The sequence below is a fragment of the Arachis ipaensis genome, chromosome B7 (assembly GCF_059453495.1).
Source record: "Arachis ipaensis isolate K30076 ecotype BB chromosome B7, ASM5945349v1, whole genome shotgun sequence".
NCBI lineage: Eukaryota > Viridiplantae > Streptophyta > Magnoliopsida > Fabales > Fabaceae > Arachis > Arachis ipaensis.
The window spans coordinates 88,564,855-88,588,360 of NC_142442.1; the positions used below are offsets into that span (position 1 = coordinate 88,564,855).

The window sequence follows — 23,506 nt, forward strand, 5'->3', positions numbered from 1 at the left end:
TCATAGTAAAGTCCAGAAATGTGATTTTCAATTAAAAACTAATAAAAATATAATAAAAACTAACTAAAATATACTAAAAACTACCTAAAAACAATGCCAAAAAGCGTATAAATAATCCGCTCATCACAACACCAAACTTAAATTGTTGCTTGTTCCCAAGCAACTGAAAATCAAATAGTATAAGAAGAAGAGAATATATAATGATTTCCAATAACATCTATGAAGATCAGTCTTAATTAGATGAGCAGGGCTATTAACTTTTTGCTTCTGAACAGTTTTGGCATCTCACTTTATCCTTTGAAGTTTAGAATGATTGGCATCTATAGGAACTCAGAATTTAGATAGTGTTATTGATTCTCCTAGTTCAGTATGTTGATTCTTGAACACAGTTACTTTTATGAGTCTTGGCCGTGACCCTAAGCATTTTGTTTTCCAGTATTACCACCGGATACATAAATGCCACAGACACATAACTAGGTAAACCTTTTTCCGATTGTGACTCAGCTTTGCTAGAGTCTCCAATTAGAGGTGTCCAGAGCTCTTAAGCACACTCTTATTGTTTTGGACAACGACTTTAACCACTCAGTCTCAAGCTTTTCACTTGACACCTTTACGCCACAAGCACATGGTTAAGGACAGCTTGGTTTAGCCGCTTAGGCTAGGATTTTATTCCTATGAGCCCTCCTATCCACTGATGCTTAAAGCCTTGGATCCTTTTTATTTTACCCTTGCCTTTTGGTTTAAAGGGCTATTGGCTTTTTCTTTCTCTTTTTTCCTTTTTTTTATTTTTTATTTTTCGCCTCTCCTTTTTTTTTTCTGCAAGCTTTTCACTGTTTTTTCTTGCTTCAAGAATCAATTTTATGATTTTCCAGATTATCAATAGCATTTCTCCTTTTTTCATCATTCTTTCAAGAGCAAACAATTTTAACATTCATGAACAACAAATTCAAAAATATGCACTGTTCAAGCATTCATTCAAAAAAACAAAAAGTATTGCCACCACATCAAAATAATTAATCTATTTTAAAATTCGAAATTCATGTACTTCTTTTTCTTTTTGCAATTAAAAACACTTTTTATTTAAGAAAGGTGATGTATTCATAGGACATTCATAGCTTTAAGGCATAGACACTTAGGCACTAGTGATCATGTAATAAGACACAAACATAAATAAAACATAAAGCATAATTTTCGAAAAACAGAAAAATAAGAACAAGGAAATTAAAGAATGGGTCCACCTTAGTGATGGCGGCTTGTTCTTCCTCTTAAAAATCTTATGGAGTGTTTGAGCTCCTCAATGTCTCTTCCTTGCCTTTGTTGCTCCTCCCTTATGACTCTTTGGTCTTCTCTAATTTCATGGAGGAGGATGGAATGCTCTTGGTGCTCTACCCTTAGTTGTCCCATGTTGGAACTTAATTCTCCTAGGGATGTGTTGATTTGCTCCCAATAGTTTTGTGGAGGAAAATGCATCCCTTAAGGCATCTCAGGGATTTCATGATGAGGAATTTCCTCATGCTCTTGTCCATGAGTGGGCTCTCTTGTTTGCTCCATCCTTTTCTTAGTGATGGGCTTGTCCTCATCAATGAGGATGTCTTCCTCTATGTCAATTCCAGCTGAATTGCAGAGGTGACAAATGAGATGAGGGAAGGCTAATCTTGCCAAAGTAGAGGACTTGTCCACCACCTTGTAGAGTTCTAGGTATATAACCTCATGAACTTCTACTTCCTCTCCAATCATGATCCTATGGATTATGATAGCCCGTTCTATAGTAACTTCAGACCGGTTGCTAGTAGGAATGATTGAGCGTTGGATGAACTCCAACCATCCCCTAGCCACGGGCTTGAGGTCATGCCTTCTTAGTTGAACCGGCTTCCCTCTTGAATCTCTCTTCCATTGAGCGCCCTCTTCACAAATGTCTCTGAGGACTTGGTCCAACTTTTGATCAAAGTTGACCCTTCTAGTGTAGGGGCGTGCATCTCCTTGCATCATGGGAAAGTTGAATGCCAACCGTACATTTTCCGGACGAAAATCTAAGCATTTCCCCCAGACCATTGTAAGCCAATTCTTAGGATCCGGGTTCACACTTTGATCATGGTTCTTGGTGATCCATGCATTGGCATAAAACTCTTGAACCATTAAGATTCCGACTTGATGAATGGGGTTAGTGAGAACTTCCCAACCTCTTCTTTGAATCTCATGTCGGATCTCCTGATATTCACCTTTTTTGAGTTTGAAAGGAACCTCGGGGATCACCTTCTTCTTGGCCACAACTTCATGGAAGTGGTCTTGATGGATCTTTGAGATGAATCTTTCCATCTCCCATGACTCGGAGGCGGAGGCTTTTGCCTTCCCTTTCCTCTTTCTAGAGGTTTTTCCGGCCTTAGGTGCCATAAATGGTTATAGAAAAACAAAAAGCTTTAGCTTTTACCACACCAAACTTAGAAGGTTTGCTCGTCCTCGAGCAAGAGAAGAAAGAAAAGAGTAGAAGAAGAAAATGGAGGAGATGGAAGGGGTTTTGTGGTTCGGCCAAGGGGGAGAAGTAGTGTGTATGATGTGTGAAAATGAATGAGTGAAGATGGGTTTATATAGGAGTGGAGAGAGGGGTAGAGTTCGGCCATGTATGGGTGGGTTTGGGAGGGAAAGTGGTTTGAATTTGAATGGTGAGGTAGGTGGGGATCTATGGTGGATGGATGTGGATTGGTGAAGAGATTATGAAGAAGAGAGTAGGATTTGATAGGTGAGGGGTTTTTGGGGAAGAGGTACTTAGGTGATTGGTGAAGGGTATTTGGGGAAGGGTGTTATGGAAAGGTGTAAAGAAGAGAGAGAGAGAGATGAAGTAGGTGGGGATCTTGTGCGGTCCACAGATCCTGAGGTGTCAAGAATTTCTCATCCCTGCACCATGTTGGAGTGTAAATGCCCCCTTGATTGCCACTCCAGGCGTTAAACGCGAGGTTCCTGCCCATTTCTGGCGTTTAACGCCAGCTTTTCTCCCCTTTATGGCGTTAAACGCCAGCTCTATTCCCATTTCTGTCATTAAATGCTAGTCTGGTGCCCATTTCTGGCGTTAAACGCCCAGAATGGTGCCATACTGGGCGTTTAACGCCCATTCTGCTACCCTTACTGGAATTTAAATGCCAGTAAGCTTCTCCTCCAGGGTGTGCTATTTTTAATACTATTTTTCATTATGTTTTTGCTTTTTCAGTTGTTTTTGCGGCTTCACATGATCATCAACCTACAGAAAACATAAAATAACAATGGAAAATAACTAAATACGATTAAATAAAATTGGGTTGCCTCCCAACAAGCGCTTCTTTAATGTCAATAGCTTGATAGTGGGCTCTCATGGAGCCTCACAGATATTCAGAGCATGATGATGGCCTCCCAACACCAAACTTAGAGTTTAAATGTAGGGGCTCTAATTGACTCTGCATTGAGAGAAGCTTTTCATGCTTCCTCTCCATAGTTACAGAAGGACCTTGAGCTTTAAACACAAGGGAGTCCTCATTCACTTGAAGGACCAATTCTCCTCTGTCAACATGAATCACAGCTTTTGCTGTGGCTAGGAAGGGTCTGCCAAGGATGATGGATTCATCCATACACTTCCCAGTGTCTAGGATTATGAAATCAGCAGGGATGTAGTGGCCTTCAACCTTTACCAAGACATCCTCTACAAGTCCATAAGCCTATTTCCTTGAATTGTCTGCCATCTCTAGTGAGATTCTTGCAGCTTGTACCTCACAAATCCCTAGCTTCTCCATCACAAAGAGTGGCATGAGGTTTATACTTGACTCTAGGTCACACAGAGCCTTCTCAAAGGTCATGGTGCCTTTGGTACAAGGTATTGAGAACTTTCCAGGATCCTGTCTCTTCTGAGGTAATCTCTGCCTAGTCAAGTCATCCAGTTCTTTGGTGAGCAAGGGGGGTTCATCCTCCCAAGTCTCATTACCAAATAAGTTGGCATTCAGCTTCATGATTGCTCCAAGGTATTTAGCAACTTGCTCTTCAGTAACATCTTCATCCTCTTCAGAGGAAGAATACTTATCAGAGCTCATGAATGGCAGAAGAAAGTTTAATGGAATTTCTATGGTCTCTGTATGAGCCTCAGATTCCAATGGTTCCTCATTAGGGAACTCCTTGGAGGCCAATGGATGTCCATTGAGGTCTTCCTCAGTGGAAATCACTGCCTTTACCTCCTCTATGCATTCGGCTATGTGGGACGTGTTTATGGCCTTGCATTCTCTCTTTGGGTTTTCTTCTGTATTGCTTGGGAGAGTACTAGGAGGGAGTTCAGTAATTTTCTTACTCAGCTGACCTACTTGTGCCTCCAAATTTCTAATAGAGGACCTTGTTTCAGTCATGAAACTTTGAGTGGTCTTAGATAAATCAGAGACTACAGTTGCTAAGTCAGAGTGGCTCTGCTTATAATTCTCTGTCTGTTGCTGAGAAGATGATGGAAAAGGCTTACTATTACTAAACCTATTTCTTCCACTATTACTGTTGTGGAAGCCTTGTTGGGGCCTCTGTTGGTCATTCCATGAGAGATCTGGGTGATTTCTCCATGAAGGATTATAGGTGTTTCCATAGGGTTCTCCCATGTAATTCACATCTTCCATTGCTGGGTTCTTAGGATCATAAGCTTCTCCTTCAGATGAAGCTTCCTTGGTACTTCCTGTTGCTGCTTGCATGCCAGATAGACTCTGAGAAATCATATTGACTTGCTGAGTTAATATTTTATTCTGAGCCAATATGGCATTCAGAGTATCAATCTCAAGAACTCCTTTCTTCTGATTTGTCCCATTATTGACAGGATTCCTTTCAGAAGTGTACATGAATTGGTTATTTGCAACCATCTCAATGAGTTCCTAAGCTTCTGCAGGCGTCTTCTTCAGATGAAGAGATCCTCCAGCAGAGCTATCCAATGACATCTTGGACAGTTTAGACAGACCATCATAGAAGATACCTATGATGCTCCATTCAAAAAGCATGTCAGAAGGACACCTTCTGATCAATTGCTTGTATCTTTCCCAAGCTTCATAGAGGGATTCACCTTCCTTCTGTCTGAAGGTCTGGACCTCCACTCTTGGCTTACTCAATTTTTGAGGTGGAAAAAAATTTGGCCAGAAAAGCACTGAACAGTTTTTCCCAAGAGTTCAGGCTTTCCTTAGGTTGTGAATCCAACCATATCCTAGCTCTGTCTCTTACAACAAAAGGGAAGAGCATAAGTCTGTAGACCTCAAGGTCAACCCCATTGGTCTTGACAGTGTCATAGATTTGTAAGAATTCAGCTAAGAACTGATGAGGATCTTCCAATGGAAGTCCATAAAACTTGCAATTTTGTTGCATTAGAGAAACTAATTGAGGCTTCAGCTTAAAGTTGTTTGCTCCAATGGTAGGGATAGAGATGTTTCTCCCATAAAAGTCGGGAGTAGGTGCAGTAAAGTCACCAAGCACCTTCCTTGCATTGTTGTTATTTTTGGCTGCCATGTCTTCTTCTTGTTTGAAAAATTCTGTTAGGTCCTCTCCAGAGACTTGTGCTTTAGCTTCTCTTAGCTTTCTCTTCAAGGTCCTTTCAGGTTTAGGATCAGCTTCAACAAGAATGCCTTTGTCTTTGCTCCTGCTCATATGAAAGAAAGAAGGAGAGAGTATGGAATCCTCTATGTCACAGTATAGAGATTCCTTGAGGTGTCAGAGGAAAAGAGGAATAGAAGGAGCGAATTCGAACTTATGGAGAGGGAGAGAGTTCGAATTGCACATTGAGGAGGAATGTTAGTCCCTTAAATAGAAGGATGTGAGAAGAGGGAAAGAATTTTTTCAAAATTAAATTTAGAAAGATTTTGAAATAATTAAAAGAAATTTTGAAAATTTGGTTGATCATTTTCGAAAATTAAAATTGAGAAAGTAGTTAAGTGATTTTGAAAAAGATTTTGACATTAGAAATCAAAAAGATATGATTGAAAATCATTTTTTTGAAAAAGATGTGGTTGAGAAGATATGATTGAGAAAATATGATTTTTAAAAAGATATATTGACAAACAATTAAAAAGATTTAAATTTTAAAATTAATGTCTTGGCTAACAATAAATTTAAAAGATATGATTCTAGAATTTAAAATTTGATCCTTTCTTAATAGGTAAGTAACAACTTGAAAATTTTGAATTAAGTCATTAATTGTAGCAAGGATTTTCGAAAATAATAAAAAAATGGAAAGGATTTGATTTTGAAAAGATATGATTGAAAAGATATGATCTGAAAAAGATTTGATTTTGAAAAATTATGAAAATTTGAAAAATATTTGAATTAAAAACAGAATCTTCCCTCTTGTGCCATCCTGGCGTTAAACGCCCAGAATACTACCTTTTTGGGCGTTTAACGCCCAGCCAGGGTAAACGCTAGTTTTCCTTCCTCACTGGGCGTTTTGAATGCCCAGCTTTTTCTCTGTGATTCCTCTGCTGTATGTTCTGAACCTTCAATTCTCTGTATTATTGACTTGAAAAGACATAATTTTGAAAAAAAAATTTGAATTTTTAATGATGAGAAAGAAAAACAACAGAATGAAAATAAACATGGAAAATCAAGATCAAAACAAATAATGCATGCAAGATACCAAACTTAGAAGTTTGTATACTAAGGACTATAACAATTTAAAAATGCCTATGAGAAACAACAAAAGACACAAAACAAGAGAATTTAAAGATTAGAGCAAGGAAATCATCAGGAAAAACTTGAAGATTAATGAAGGACAGAATTCATATATTCGAAAAAAATGCATGGAAATGAATAAAACATGCAGGACACCAAACTTGAAGATTGACACTAGACTTAAACAGGAAAATATAAATTATTTTTTGGTTTTATGATTTTAAAATTTTTTTTGGATTTTTCGAAAATTATTTGGAAAAAGAAAAATAAGAATTTCAAAATTTTTAATAAGAATTCTAGGAATCATGCAATGTTAGTCTAAAGCTTCAGTCTAAAAGATTAGACATGGCTAGCCAAGCTTCAGCAGACATTACGTACAATAGCCAAATTGATGGGAATCAACTAGCTCCTGTGATGATGAAAGTATCATCTGAAACTCTAGAATTCATTCTTAAAAATTCTGAATAATAAAATAAAGTTACCTAATCTAAGAAACAAGATGAACTGTCAGTTGTCCAAACTCAAACAATCCCCAGCAATGGCGCCAAAAACTTGGTTGCACGGGGATTGTTTGCTCCCCGGCAACGGCGCCAAAAACTTGGTGCACGAAATTGTGATCATCAATGGTGCCAACAACTTGGTACGCACAATTGTAATCTCAACTCTTTTTCACAATTCCGCATAACTAACCAGCAAGTGCACTGGGTCGTCCAAGTAATAAACCTTACGTGAATAAGGGTCAATCCCACGGAGATTGTCGGCTTGAAGCAAGCTATGGTCATCTTGTAAATCTCAGTCAGGCGGATTCAAATGGTTATGGAGAATTGATAATTAAAAGATGAATAAAACATAAAATAAGATAGAGATACTTATGTAATTCATTGGTGAGAATTTCAGATAAGCGTATAAAGATGCTTTGTTCCTCCTGAACTTCTGCTTTCCTATTTCCTTCATCCAATCATTCATACTCCTTTCCATAGCAAGCAAGCTGTATGTTGGGTATCACCGTTGTCAATGGCTACCTTCCGTCCTCTCAGTGAAAATGGTCCAAATACGCTTTCACCGCATGGCTAATCATCTGTCGGTTCTCGATCATGTTGGAATAGGATCCTTTGATCCTTTTGCGTCTGTCACTACGCCCAACACTCGCGAGTTTGAAGCTCGTCACAGTCATCCTTTCCTAGATCCTACTCGAAATACCACAGACAAGGTTTAGACTTTTCGGATCTTAGGAATGGCTGCCAATATTTATAGCGTATACCACGAATGTTTTAATCTTAGATTAGAAACCCAAGAGATACACAATCAAGCTTGTTCGCATGTAGAACAGAAGTGGTTGTCAGGCACGCGTTTATAGGTGAGAATGATGATGAGTGTCACATAATCATCACATTCAACATGTTCTTGAGTGCGAATGAATATCTTGGAGAAGAAATAGGCTTGAGTTGAATAGAAAAATAATAGTACTTTGCATTAATTCATGAGGAACAGCAGAGCTCCACACCTTAATCTATGGTGTGTAGAAACTCCACCGTTGAAAATACAAAATTAATGAAGGTTCAGGCATGGCCGAATGGCCAGCCTCCAAAGCGTGATCAAGAGATCAAAAGACAAACTAAAGATTTCCAAGATGAAAATACAATAGCAAAAGATCCTATTTATAGAAAACTAGTAACCTATGGTTTACATAAATAAGTAAATGATGCGAAAATCCACTTCCGGGCCCACTTGGTGTGTGCTTGGGCTGATCATTGAAGCTTTCACATGTAGAGGCTTCTCTTGGAGTTAAACGCCAGCTTGGGTGCCAGTTTGGGCATTTAACTCCAACTTTTATGCTAGTTTTGGCGTTTTGACGCCAGAATTTTTATGCTGACTTGGAACGCCGATTTGGGCCATCAAATCTCGTGCAATGTATGGAGTATTATATATTGCTGGAAAGCCCAGGATGTCTACTTTTCAAATAAATTGAGAGCGCACCAATTGGGTTTCTGTAGCTCCACAAAATCCACTTTGAGTGCAGGGAGGTCAGAATCCAACAGCATCTGCAGTCCTTTTTCAGCCTTTGAATCAGATTTTTGCTCAGATCCCTCAATTTCAGCCAGAAAACACCTGAAATCACAGAAAAATACACAAACTCATAGTAAAGTCCAGAAATGTGATTTTCATTTAAAAACTAATAAAAATATAATAAAAACTAACTAAAACATTCTAAAAACTACCTAAAAACAATGCCAAAAAGCGTATAAATTATCCGCTCATCAGTAAGAGTAATCTAACACCAATGTTAAAACAAGAAACCTAGAAAAGAAAATAAGAACAAGGTATGAAAACAAAATTAAAATGCAATAAATGAAAATAAGCAAATGCAATAAAAGAGGATGGAAGAAAAGAGAAATTTTTTTCTTTTTAATTTAATTTTTTTCATTTTTTTAAAGAAAAAAATTTTCAAGAGAGGAAGAAGAAGAAAAAGAAAAAAGTAGAAAGAAAGAAGAAGAAAAGAAGAAAGAAGGAGAAAGGAGAAAGGAGAAAAACAGGGTGCAAATCCGTGCATATGCCCCATGCGTGCTTAGGCACAGATGCAGCAGGAACAATCCGCGCGCGCGCGCCATGTGTGCTTATGCGTGGATGCAGCAGATACAATCCGCACGCGCGCGCCATGCGTGCTCACGCGCGGATGTGGTAGGGACAATCGGCGCGCGCGCGCCATGCGTGCTTACGCGCGGATCGCCTGGCACAAAGTATGCATACAGTGGGCACAACTCTCGGGTTTTAGTACTAGGAGTTGTGAAACCACACCGGCGCGTGCGCGCACAGTGTGCTTGCGTGCCGATGCCCACATTTTCTCTTCTTTTTTTTCTCAAAAACAAGGCACTCTCCTAATCTACAAGCATTCTAAAACAATCAAAAATCAAATTTAACAACAAATCTTTTTAGTTTTTTTGAAAAATTTTCGAATATACTAAAAACAAAACTGATACTACAAGCAAAATGCAATTCAACAACAATTAATCTAATCAAAACAAACTAATAAATAACCAATCAATCAAAGCAATATGTATAAGAGTATAGAAAATAACAAAAACTACATACAATGGCAACTCCAATCACTTATTAACCAAATCTAAAAGAGAGTGGAAAGAGTTTACCATGGTGGGGTATCTCCGACCTAGCACTTTTAGTTTAAGTCCTTAAGTTGGACATTTGGAAAGCTCCTTGTCATGGTGGGTTATGCTTGAACTCATCTTGAAACTTCCACCAATGCTTGGACTTCAAGTAAGCTCCAAAATTCAAGATCAATGGCACCAAGCTTTGATAAAGTTCCACACAAGCTAAGGGCTTCCAAAATTGGCCTTCATATATTCCCGGATCCCAAATCTTGTTTCTATACCCATCTTCAAGTGGATCATCGCAATTCCAATTGGGTGAGAAGTGATCCGAATTCTCAAGTAAACACCAAAGCATCTTCCTAAACCCCTTTAGTTAAGAACTATACCAACCATTGCACTTAGACTTTAAGCTTCCAACCATAAGGAACTTTGATTGGAATTTCCACCCACTACTCAATTTCCTTTTGTTGTTAACCCCACGAAGAGCTCTAAGTTTTCCATCATTTTCAATCAAACCATATTCAAGTGGGAAAGTAAAGATTAGAGATAAGAATTTTACCCACTTGAATGTTGTGTTGGATAGTGACTTAGGAAAGGACGTCTCCAATGGTCTTGTACGTTCCATTCCCTTGTGCTCTTCTTTGAATACCTCCACCTCTTGGCAAGCTTCTTCCACCTTCACCTCTTGACAAGGCTCTTCATGTCCAATTACTTCCTCACCAACCTCTTCTAGCTCTTCTCCATTCTTCATATCACAACTTGGAGGTAATGTGAAACTTGTCTCAACATCCACCTCAATTTCAAGAGGAGAAGATTCTTCAAATACCAATGGATCATGTGTTGGTGTGGGCTCATCTCCAAGAGGAAGATTTGTTATTTGCTCACCTTCTTCCAATTCTTCATCATTCATTATATGCTTAGGAGGTTGCGCATTATCCTCCTCAACACCAAATTCAAGCTCATTGGAAGAAGGTTCAACAACTTCCACAAAATCATCAACAATGTCACTTGGTGTGGAAGTGCTCTCAAGTTTGAAATCCACCTCTTGTTCAACTTCCTCTAACTCTTAAACCACTTCTTCTTCTTCAACAATCTCTTCCTCCTCCACTTGTTGCAAGACATACCCCATCTCCTTGTCCTCATGTTGAGATTCTAAAATCTCCTTCATACTCCTTTCTTCGGTTGATTTCTCACATTCATCCGTGGAGATGCTTTGCTTGTTGCATGAGTCCCATAAATTCAAGTTGGCTTTAATTTTTGCAAGGTTAGCCTCGATAGCTTCATAATTCTTTTGGGCTTCCTCTTGCTCCTGTTGACGGATTATTGCTTGAAGCCGATCCATTGTTTCCTTGAGACGATCCATTGGCTCTTGGATGGGTGGATATGGGTGTTCTTCCTTGGAGGGTTGTGGTGGAAAGGGAAATTTATTATGTGGTTGAAAGTTATCATGCACGGGAGGTGATTCATCTTGGTGATAATATGGAGGTGGTGGTTCTTGAGGGTATTGGTAGTGGAATTAGGGTGGTTCTTCATATGGTTCATATGGTTCACAAGGTGGTTGGTATGGTGGATATGGGTTGGGGTCATATTGAGGTGTTTGGTGAAAAGGGGCTTGTGAGTAAGGCGGTGTAAAATTATGTTGAGGAGGTGGTTCATAGGCATATGGTGGTGGTTGTTGACAATCACAATAAGGGTCACCACATCCATTAGATTGATATGCATTAGGATGAGAGTTATACCCATAAGAATCCGGATGTTGTTGTTGCCAAGAAGGGTGATCAATCCCTTGAGGCTCCTTCCATCTTTGATTGTTCCATCCTTGATGCACATCCTCATTGTAGCTCTCATTTTCTACAACATAATTTGAACCAAACTCATAGCCAAAGTGAGGATGAGAATTCATAATAGCAAATAAAAACAAAAGCTAACAAAAATAAGCAACAAAGTCCTAAGCCTAACAAAAACTAACAAATAAGCAAAAGGCAAACATATTCACAATATTCAGAATAGCCAATAACATAGCACCATTCCAACTCCCCGGCAACGGTGCCATTTTGATGAGCGAATTGTTGTGGGTCTAGAATTTCCTCAAATGAATGAATTCTCGTTGCAAGTATAGTTCTATACCAACAAACAATTCTCACATCAAAAATGTTAGTTGTCACAAGTAACAAACCCCAAATAAGAATTAACCGAAGTATTTGAACTCTGGGTCGTCTCACAAGGAATTGCAATGAAATGATCAATTATTGGCTATAAAGGGGGTAAGGGGGTTGGTTTTATATTTTTGCAAGAAAGTAAATGGCAAGAAAAATTAAATGACAAGAAGGTAAAATAACAAGAACTAATAAAATAAAGAAAAAATACTCTTGGCTAGACATAGGTAATTGAGATCACCATCCTTGTCTACAAACCATATATTGATAATTATGAGAGGCCAACCTATTAAGTCTACTTCCAAAAGCCTTAAGTACGTAATATCTACTCCTAGGCTTGAAGTACGTCAAATAGGCTTGATCACATCAACCCATAAGTCCCAACCTATCTACTAATTAGATTAGTAGTGGGTTAGTGTCAATGAGTATCAAATTGATCACCAAGGGTTCTCAAATCACCAATTCATTGAGACCCAATGACTCAAGGTCACTCAATTCCCTTAGCCTAGGCCAAGAGCAAAGAAAACTACTCAAAAACTAGAGGAAACATTTTATCAAACACCTAGAATGCAAGAAAAGTAAATATCATAAAATGCAAGAATTAAAGGAAACCCATAACTATCATAAGCAAGAAATCAATAATAGCAAGCAAGATCAACATAAAAGAACATGGAAACATAAAATTGCATTAAAGAAAACTAAGATCCAACAATTGTTCATCAACATAAGAGAAAGCAAAATAAGAAATTAATAAGAGAAACTACAAGATCAAAGACAATAGAACACTAAAACATAAAGAGAATTGAAATCAAAACAAGAATTAAAAGAGAAATTTGACAGTGATTAACATAACTCTATCCTAATTTCTATCCTAAATCTAGAGTGAGGAGAGAGCCTCTCTCTCTCTAGAATTTCTACCCTAAAAACATGATGAAAACTAAACTATGACTACTTGGTTCATTCCCCCCTCAATCCTTGGGTTCAATAGCATCAGAAATGAGTTGGATTGGGCCCAAAATAAGCTACAAATCGCTGGCCACGATTTCACTTTTAATGGGCCATGTGCAGCATCAGCGTGCACGCATACATGGAGCGTGCGCGCCCCTGAACGCGAGATAACATATGGCAAATTTTATGTCATTTTGAAGCCCCGGATGTTAGCTTTCTAACGCAATTGGAACCGCCTCATTTGGACCTCTGTAGCTCAAGTTATGGTCAATTGAGTGTGAAGAGGTCAGGCTTGACAACTTTACGGTTCCTTCATTTCTTCATGAGTTCTCCCATTTTGCATGCTTTTCTCCTCACTTCTTCCATCCAATACTAACCTGAAATCACTTAACAAACATATCAATGCATTGAATGGAATTAAAGTGGATTAAATTTAGCTATTTTAAGGCCTAAAAAGCATATTTTCACATTTAAGCACAAATCAAGGGAGAATTACAAAACCATGCTATTTCATTGAATAAATGTGAGAAAAGTTGATAAAATCCCCCAAATTAAGCACAAGATAAACCACAAAATCGGGGTTTATCACTATACTCGCAACGTATTTCTTATATTAATTTCTTAATTGGCTGATTTCCGCATCCATCAATTTTTGGCGCCGTTGCCGGGGAGTTACAATTGTGTGCTAAATTATTAGTTGGTGTAAATATTTTTTATTTTATTTATTTGCATATTTTATTTTATTTTATTACCATGAGCTATATTTTTCTTTCGTTGAATGACGCATTCACTGCCTGATCCGAGCTTAGCCGCATTTGATCCTGAAATTGAAAGAACTCTTTCACATATTACGCGAGCTCGGCGTCGGTTAGCCTCTGAGGGTGGTGAAGTGGTTGTTATCAATTCACCAGTCTCATCCGAGGGTGAATCTGAACCGCCATCTGAGGGAGAAACAAGCTCCTCTACTACTGATTCTGTGAATTTACGTGCAGGTAACATGGCAGCACCCAGGAGGATTACTCTCCAGGAGGCAGGAGCCCCAGACTTTACTCTGCAACCGTATCAAGCGCGTCACCCAAATCTGGCTACAAATTTTGAACTGAAGACTGCGCTAATCAACTTAATACCTAAGTTTCATGGCTTACCGGCTCAGGAGCCTATCAAGCACCTCAGGTATTTTCAGACAGCCTGTTCTACTGTTAGGCGTCATGGTGCAGATGAAACTTCTGTTCTGCTAATCGCCTTCCCATTTTCTCTTGAGGGAAAGGCGAGGGAGTGGTACTACTCCCAACCTAAAGCAACTATTACCAATTGGGATACGCTCAGGAGAAAATTCTTGGAAAAATACTTTCCAGCTGAAGTTACAGATAGACTGAGGAAAGAGATCTCCTGCATTATTCAAGGTGAATCGGAGACTGTTTATGAGTATTGGGAGCGCTTCAAGAATCTTCTGGACGCATGCCCCCATCACATGATTGACAAGTTGGTGTTGATCAGCTACTTCACTCAAGGCATGAGGCCTCAGGATAAGACTATATTGGATGATGCAAGTAATGGTTCTCTGAAAACGTACAAGACTGCAGATGAAGCGTGGCAACTGATCAGCGACCTAGCTGTGTCCACTCAGAATCATAAGCACAGGAACAACCACCCCAAGGCTGTTGCAGAGGTTTCCTCTAGTAGTGAGACTACTGCCTTCACATAGGCTATATGTGAGATGACCAACCTACTGAAGCAGATACAGCTAAATCAACAACAACCTCAGCCTCCCTCACCACAACAAAGTCAACAGTTGGTTCCTCAAAGAGTGTGTGAAATATGTGATGATTACACTCATTACACTGATGAATGTCTGCAGCTCCAACAAGAAGACAACACCTTGGCATCTACTTATAATTTCTATGACCACCTGAATCAAGGATACAATCAACAAGGCAGCAATTACAACCAAGGTGGAAACCACAATCAAGGTTGGCAAGATAACTCCAACTAGGGGTGGAGAGATAATTCCAACCAGGGATGGAGAGATAATTTCAAGCAAGGATGTAGGGACAGCTACAACAGAGGGGGCAGAGACAACAATGGAAATCAGAGGTGAAACAACAACAACATACAGCAGAACCAAAACCAGCCTTGCAGAGCACCTCACCAAAGGCAGTCCCAAGCGCCTCAGAACAACCAACAGCAGGTCCCCCAAATCACTTACCCATCTTCCTCTCCCAAGGACGAGTTGCTTCACTCTCTAGAACAATGACAAACGACCATGGAAAATACACTTACTAGTCTGACTTCTGCTATACAAGCTCTCGTCTCTCAGATGGGATCGTTGAGTACCTCCAACACTCAACCTTCAAGCTCCAGTACAATTCCTTCTCAACCTATACCCAACCCCAAAGGTGGCATCAATGCCATCACTTTGAGGTCCGGAACCACACTGCAAGAGAGGAATCATGAGGAGCCAAGCTCAAAGGAAAACATTCAAGTTGAAGATGTTGTGGAGGTAGAGGATGCTGAAGAAGAGGATGTAATCACTACAAGAAAATTGAACATTTGTAACAAAAGCTTTGTAACAAATTTAAAATTGTTACAAAAAATTATTCTTTTGTAACAAAAATTAGTAACTGTTACATAATAATAATGTTTTGTAACAACAATACAATTTGTTACAAAATGTTTTGATATTTTGTAATGACTTGATTTTTTTGTTACAAATTATATTGACTTTTGTAACGAACCATTGTTTTGATGCAAAATTTTAAAATATTTTGTAACAAAAGATGAAGTTGTTGCAAAAGTTTAAAATATTTTGTAACAAAATGTCCATTTGTTTCAAAAATTCCAATTATTTTATAACAAAAAATTAATTTGTCACAAAATTTAATATTGTTTGTAACAAGTTATTTGTTTGTCACAAAATACAAAAAATTTTTTTAAGTAAAAAAATATTTTAAAATGTTAAAATCTCTAAGATAATTAAAAGAATTAAATGATTAAATGATTAAAATCTCTAAGATAATTAAAAGAATTATTTTTTATAAAAGAATTAAAGATTAAATGATTTATTTTTAAAAATGGTATATATTATTTAATATTTTTTATAAAATTAATATATAATTTTACTAATAATTAAATCTTAAATGTTGATTAAAAATTAAATTTTTAAATTAAAAAATTAATTATTAAACATAAATAAAAATAGTTAAAATTTAAAAATAAAAACAAATATAAAAAATAAAAATTCTAATTCTAACCCTCACCTTTATTTTTTATTTTGTTGTTTGCCATCCTTGTCCATTTAAAAAAAATTTTGAAAAACTCCCTTAAGTATAAAATATAGAGCTCTGGTTTTTTTTCTCTCTCTACTAGTCCTAAACCCACCTTAACCTAACACTCATCATTAAGCCAGTAAAATCTATGATTGTTAGAAAATAAATAATAAATTATTTGTATTGTGATTTATTATAGTTATTCATGGTTTTATTTTCAAAAAATTATTTATGTAAGATCCAGAACTTTTGAAAAAATCCTATTTTGAGTTGATTCTAAATTTATTTATTTATTAGCGATTTTATTTTAAAAAATTATTTCATTGAGAATAATTAAATCAAGTTTTGGTAATTAAAATAAAAATTTTACTGAATTTTATAATTATTGAATAATTTTCTATATTTAAATTATAAGACTGAGTAGTTGTAAAAAAAATTATACTATTTAATTTAAATAATTAAAATTTTAGACTTTAATACTTTAATTTTTATAATTAATTATATCATCTTATATTTTAAATCATAATACTTATTAAGAATTAATTAACAAATTGATAATTTAATTAATGTTTTAAAATAATTTAAAGAGATTAAATTATATTTTTAATGAATACTCATTTCCCTAATTTAATTAAAATTACAAACCCTTAGGAAAACCTAACCCTAGAACCCCACCCCTCTTCAGCGTGCACATAGACCCAGCCACACAGTGGTCACCTATTCCACACACCCACACACAAAAATATGAAAGAAAGAAAGAAACGGAAGAGGGAAGAGGGAAGAGGGAAGAGAAAGTCGTGCCAGGAGAAGAGAAGGGAGGAAGGGGGCTGTCTGCAGCGCCACTGCGCCGTCGCCACCTTGGAGTCTACCGTTCGTCGCTACTCAATCACCGTTCTGCCTTCTATCAAGCCGGTTCTGTAGCGGAGAGGAGAGAGAGCGTGTGTGAAGGGCAACGCCACCACGAAGCCATCATCGCTGTCATCATGCTCCACCGCTGTCGCGTCTCACCAAGCTGTCATCATCGTGCTTCCTGGTGCCGTCGATGGAGCTGTGTCTTGCCGGATCTGCTGCTGGAAGTCTGGAGGAGAAGCATTCTTTCAGATGGCAAATAACTGCAAATAGCGATGGAGCTTCTCTGACCCTCAATGCCTGAAGGACAACGGCAACAACGACTGCTTCTTCCGCTGGTCTTCTTCTCTTCTCTAGCCCCTGCTGAAGTTCAGTTCAGGTAAATTATATGTTTTGAATTTCTAATTAGGGATTTGGTTATTAAAATCTCTGATTAGGGATTTGATTATTGGAATTTATGATTAGGGATTTAGGGTTCTGATTATTGGAAATTTGGAATTTCTGATTAAGATTGCTTCTCTTCTGAAATTTGGGATTTGGTTATTAGAAGTTCTGATTAGGTAAATTTGAAATTTGCTTCTCTTCTCTTCCTGTTAGTGAATTGTTCTGATTTTGTTCTTCTTGAGTTCCTGTTAGTGTTTTGATTAAGGCTTTATAATATTGATTGATTTTGTTCTTCCTGAGTTCCTGTTAGTGTCAATCATCCAAACCCCCTTTCATGTATATAAAAAACGTTAAGTCATGTCTTATTCCAGACTTAGATGATGGTTAATTTGATGGATGGAATGATATATTGATTTATTATATATATGGAATTAAAATTGATGAGATGCTATGTAAATACTAATATTTAAAGCCATCTGCATCTAAGTTATGTAGCTGAATTGATAGCAAGAAGATACATATAAAACAAAATGTGATTATTCCTGTAAAGAGATTTTCAAAGAAAAAATACTATGAATTGTTAAATTGTACTGATTATAAATTTTGATTATTGAAATTTATGACTTTTGATTAGAATTTCTTATTAAGGATGCGTGTATAGTTTCTGTGATGAGGATGCGTGTATAGAATTTTGATTATTACAACTTTAGAAAATTTTTTTTGTTTAAACTGATTGAATGATGCTGTGTTTGATTTATTAAATGATGATGATGCTGAAAATTCTGTTTGTTAGAGTGCAGAATTTGTTGAAAGGCTAAAAGCCAAGTTTCATGATTGAATTAATGGATGATACATGCTAATGATTACTTGAGATGATGTTGGACTATTTGTTATATATGATGCAGTAGATTGATGATAATATATGTGAATTATTTGAGTGATTTGTGGCTGGATTGTGTCGAGTAATGCAGAACTTGTTGATTTCATATGAGTATGCTTAAATGTGAAAACTGACCAAAAATGGTGATTTATTAATCCTGAGCACTTGAGGCTAATTTAATCTTTTCAACAAGTCACAATAGATAAAAAAAATTAGAATGCAAGGTTAGAGTGAATGAAAAGCTAGGAATCAATTTTTGACCTCTCAAAACCCAAGGTTACATATTGCAGAATTATGCAGTTTCAGACAGCACTTTGTGAACAAAACTGGGAGCAATCTAGCCACTCAAAATGGGTGAAATTATTTTTCTATAAAAATTTGATATGTCTAGATTGTTCCTCTAAAATTTTAGAATTTTTCAATGTGTGTTTTAGGAGATATGATTTTTAGAAAATGGTCATTTTCTGCAGAAATATTGCTGTCCAAATTCTGGAACAGCAATTCCAAAACCAAATATCTCAATACTCTGAAACTCTTTGGAGGTGAAACCAAAGAGGGGTATTTTATATCCAAATTTTAGGATAATTCGAATTTTGTAGAGAAAGTTGTGCTTTCTGGAAGTAGGGCTGTTCACTTCTGTGACAACATCCTTTCCTTAAAACAAAATCATATTTCAAGAGGCATAACTTTTTCTAGAGAAGTGAAAATTCTCTGGGACTTGAACTGGATGAAAGATGGGTAATTCTAGTTCAACCACACCAAAATTTAGGAGAATCCAACAAAAGATGGATTTTATATGATTTTTTTAAATTGGTTACTGCTTGTTGTTTTTCTGAAGTGTACTAAATCAGTAGCCGGTTTTTAAAAAAAATCATATAAAAATAAATTAGGTGGCAAAAGAGATCTCTGGATTAGTGTGGCTTATCTGTCAAGAAAGTTCAAGATAGTGTGGCTTAGCTGTCAAGTTGTTATTCGGTTTTATTTTTCCATTCTTGCTATACTTTTCTATTTCCAAACTATTTCCAAAAGTCAAGTATATTTGTTATGAGGACTTTGGTGGAAATTGTGCTTTGTAGTGATTTTTAGACAATTGATACTTATGTAAATTTAATGAATTGAATTATGATTAATTAGGCCGAGTTTATATATTGAATTGTCAATTTTTGATAATTTGCATTCTTGATTGACTAGTTTTAAACTTTGAGAATAGATTCTTAAAGAATTAGTTAATTTTAACTTGTAAGTTCTAATTTTATTTTTACTCTCATGAAGATAGTGTTATATGTGGTTTTTTAATTTTGGTTTTCATTGCTCATATTTGCAGGGGTACAAAATTGATGCCAACATGCTAGACTTTATATTGACTGAAATATGCTAGAAGAATCAAGAATTATAAATCTGATATGATACAATTTTATGTTAGGAAAAAGTTGTGTTTAGTTGAATTTGTAGAAATTATTTTATTGTAAAAGAATCTTAATGACATGTAAGATATTCTAATTATCTATATGATTATATATTATATAAATGTTAAGTTAGTGTGTTTAGAAAATTAATTGATATATCAATTATTTAATTAAATATTTTAAAATAAATTTTCTATTTTTATAACTAAGAATAAAAAAGTTACAAAAGTTAGTATTTTGTAACAAAATATTATGACACAAAAGTTTAAATTGTTACGAAAAATATTTTGAAGATCAAAATTTGTTATCACTTTTGTAATGACTTTTAGTTTTTTGTATCAAAAAAATTTGTTACAAAATATTATTTTGAATTGTAACAATTTCATTCTTTGTTAAAAAAACTTTTTGTACTGGGACATACTACAACAGCCCCTTTTTTTGTTACAAAATCCTTTTGTTTCAAAATTTCGATTTTTTGTAATAATTTTTTTTGTTACAAATATTTTTTTCTTGTAGTGAATACAAGACTTGGTTGAAGAGAAGCAGCTCAGCCAAGGAATGGAGCACCAAGGGACACAGAAGCTGCAAGTGGCGCCATTCCTATCCCATTTCCACACTGGTGCACGGAATTGTGATCACACTTTTCACAATTCCGCACAACTAACCAGCAAGTGCACTGGGTCGTCCAAGTAATACCTTATGTGAGTAAGGGTCGATCCCCCAGAGATTGTCGGCTTGAAGCAAGCTATGGTAATCTTGCAAATCTCAGTCAGGAGGATTCAATTGGTTATGAGTTTTGATAATTAAAAGATAAATAAACGTAAATTAAAATAAGATACTTATGTAATTCATTGGTGGGAATTTCAGATAAGCATTTGGAGATGCTTTGTTGCTTCTGAACCTCTGCTTTCCTACTTTCTTCTTCTAATCATGCGTGCTCCCTTCCATGGCAAGCTGTATGATCCTCTCAGTGAAAATGGTCCAAGTACGGTTTCTGCACGGCTAATCAACTGTTGGATTTCTCGTCTCGGATGAAAAATACCAGAAACAGCTACCGCACGGCTAATCATCTGTCGGTTCTCACTTGTGTCAGAATAGGATCTCTCTATCCTTTTGCACACTGTCACTGCGCCCAACATTTGTGAGTTTGAAGCTCATCACAGTCATTCCTTCCCAGATCCTACTCGGAATACCACAGACAAGGTTTAGACTTTTCGGATCTCGGGAATGCTGCCAATTGGTTCTAGCCTATACCATGAAGGTTCTAATCTCACGGACTCGGTCCATGGATTAGAGACCCAAGAGTTTATACTCCGGCTATCGTCCAATGACTATGTTGAACATCATGTAGACCACTTGTGGTTGTTAGGCACGCGGATCTTGGCTAAGCGAGTAACAAAGATAATGGGTGATTGTCACGGGTTACCCCTTTATTCTGACTTAACTGAATTAAGTACAAGAGTATATCTTGGAGAAGAAGTAAGCGTGAATTGAAAGTGAAACAATAGTACTTGCATTAATTCATGAAGAACAGCAGAGCTCTGCACCTTAATCTATGAGGTGTAGAAACTCCACCGTAGAAAATACATAAGAGAAAAAGATCTAGGCATGGCCGAATGGCCAGCCTCCCAATGTGAAAATAAAAGTGAAAAGATGGTTTCCAAAACTTCCGAATACAATAGTAAAAAGTGCTATTTATACTAAACTAGTTACCAAGGATTACAGAAAATAAGTAACTAAGTGCAGATAGTGCAGAAATCCACTTCCGGGGCCCACTTGGTGTGTGCTTGGGCTGAGCATTGAGCTTTACATATACATAGGCTATTTCTAGACTTAAACGCCAGCTTGGATGCCAGTTTGGGCGTTTAACTCCAGTTCTGGTGCCAGTTCTGGCGTTTTACGCGAGAAAAGGGTCTATGGTGGGCATTTAAACGCCAGTTTGGGCCATCAAATCTCGGAAAACGGATGAACTGTTATATATTACTGGAAAGCCCAAGATGTCTACTTTCCAACGCAATTAAGAACCCGCTAATTGGGCTCCTGTAGCTCTAGAAAATCCACTTCGAGTTTAGGAGGGTCAGAATCCAACAGCATCTGTAGTCCTTTTTCAGCCTCTAAATCAGATTTTGCTCAGGTCCCTCAATTTCAGCCAAAAAATATCTAAAATTACAGAAAAATACACAAACTCATAGTAAAGTCCAGAAATGTGATTTTTGCATAAAAACTAATAAAAATATAATAAAAAGTAACTAAAACATACTAAAAACTATGTAAAAACAATGCCAAAAAGGGTATAAATTATCCGCTCATCACAACACCAAACTTAAATTGTTGCTTGTCCCCAAGAAACTAAAAACAAAATAGGATAAAAAGAAGAGAATATACAATAAATTTCAAAAATATCAATGAAGATTAATTTCAATTAGATGAGCGGGACTAGTAGCTTTTTACTTCTGAACAGTTTTGGCATCTCACTTTATCCTTTGAAGTTCAGAATGATTGGCATCCATAGGAACTCAGAATTCAGATAGTGTTATTAATTCTCCTAGTTCAGTATGTTGATTCTTGAACACAGCTACTTTATGAGTCTTGGCCGTGACCCTAAGCATTTTGTTTTCCAGTATTACCACCGAATACATAAATGCCACAGACATACAACTGGGTGAACCTTTTCAGATTGTGACTCAGCTTTGCTAGAGTCCCCAGTTAGAGGTGCCCAGAGCTTTTAAGCACACTCTATTTACTTTGGATCACGACTTTAACCGCTCAGTCTCAAGCTTTTCACTTGACACCTTCACGCCACAAGCACATGGTTAGGGACAGCTTGATTTAGCTGCTTCGGCGAGGATTTTATTCCTTTGGGCCCTCCTATCCATTAATGCTCAAAGCCTTGGATCCTTTTTACCCTTGCCTTTTAGTTTAAAGTGTTATTGGCTTTTTCTGCTTGCTTTCTCTTTTTGTTTTCTTTATTTTTCACAATTTTTTTCGCAAGCTTTGTGTTTTTCACTACTTTTCTTGCTTCAAGAATCAATTTTATGATTTTTCAGATTATCAAAAATATTTCTTTTTTTTCATTATTCTTTCAAGAGCCAACAAGTTTAACATTCATAAACTTCACTATAAAAAATATGCACTGTTCAAGCATTCATTCAGAAAACAAAAAGTATTGTCAGCACATCAAAATAATTAAACTATTTTCAAGATAGAATTTGAAATTCATGTACTTCTTTTTCTTTTTCAGAAAACATTTTTCATTTAAGAGAGGTGAAAGATTCATGGAACATTCATAGCTTTAAGACATAGACACTAGACACTAATGATCATGTAATAAAGACACAAACATAGACAAAACATAAAGCATAAAAACCAAAAAATGAAAAAATAAGAACAAGGAAATTAAAGAACGGGTCCACCTTAGTGACGGCGTTTAGTTCTTCCTCTTGAAGATCCTATGGAGTGCTTGAGCTCCTCTATGTCTCTTCCTTGCCTTTGTTGCTCCTCTCTCATGGCCTTTTGGTCCTCTCTGATATTATGGAGGATAATGGAGTGCTCTTGGTACTCCACTCTTAGTTGCTCCATGTTGGAACTCAATTCTCCTAAATAGGTGTTGAGTTGCTCTCAATAGTTGTGTGGAGGGAAATGCATCCCCTGAGGCATCTCAGGGATTTCTTGATGAGGGACTTCCTTATGCTCTTGTTGAGGTCCATGAGTGGGCTCTCTTGTTTGCTCCATCCTCTTTTTAGTGATGGGTTTGTCCTCTTCAATGAGGATGTCTTCCTCTATGACAATTCTGGCTGAATTGCATAGGTGACAAATGAGATGAGGAAAGGTTAACCTTGCCAAAGTGGAGGGCTTGTCAGCCACCTTGTAT

General features: G+C 36.7%; 1 pseudogene; it reads right to left on the reverse strand.

The window, feature by feature from the left end:
• Positions 1-3,350: 3,350 nt before the first annotated feature.
• On the reverse strand, positions 3,351-4,985 carry LOC148553285 (uncharacterized; annotated as a pseudogene).
• Between the last annotated feature and the right edge of the window lie 18,521 nt (positions 4,986-23,506).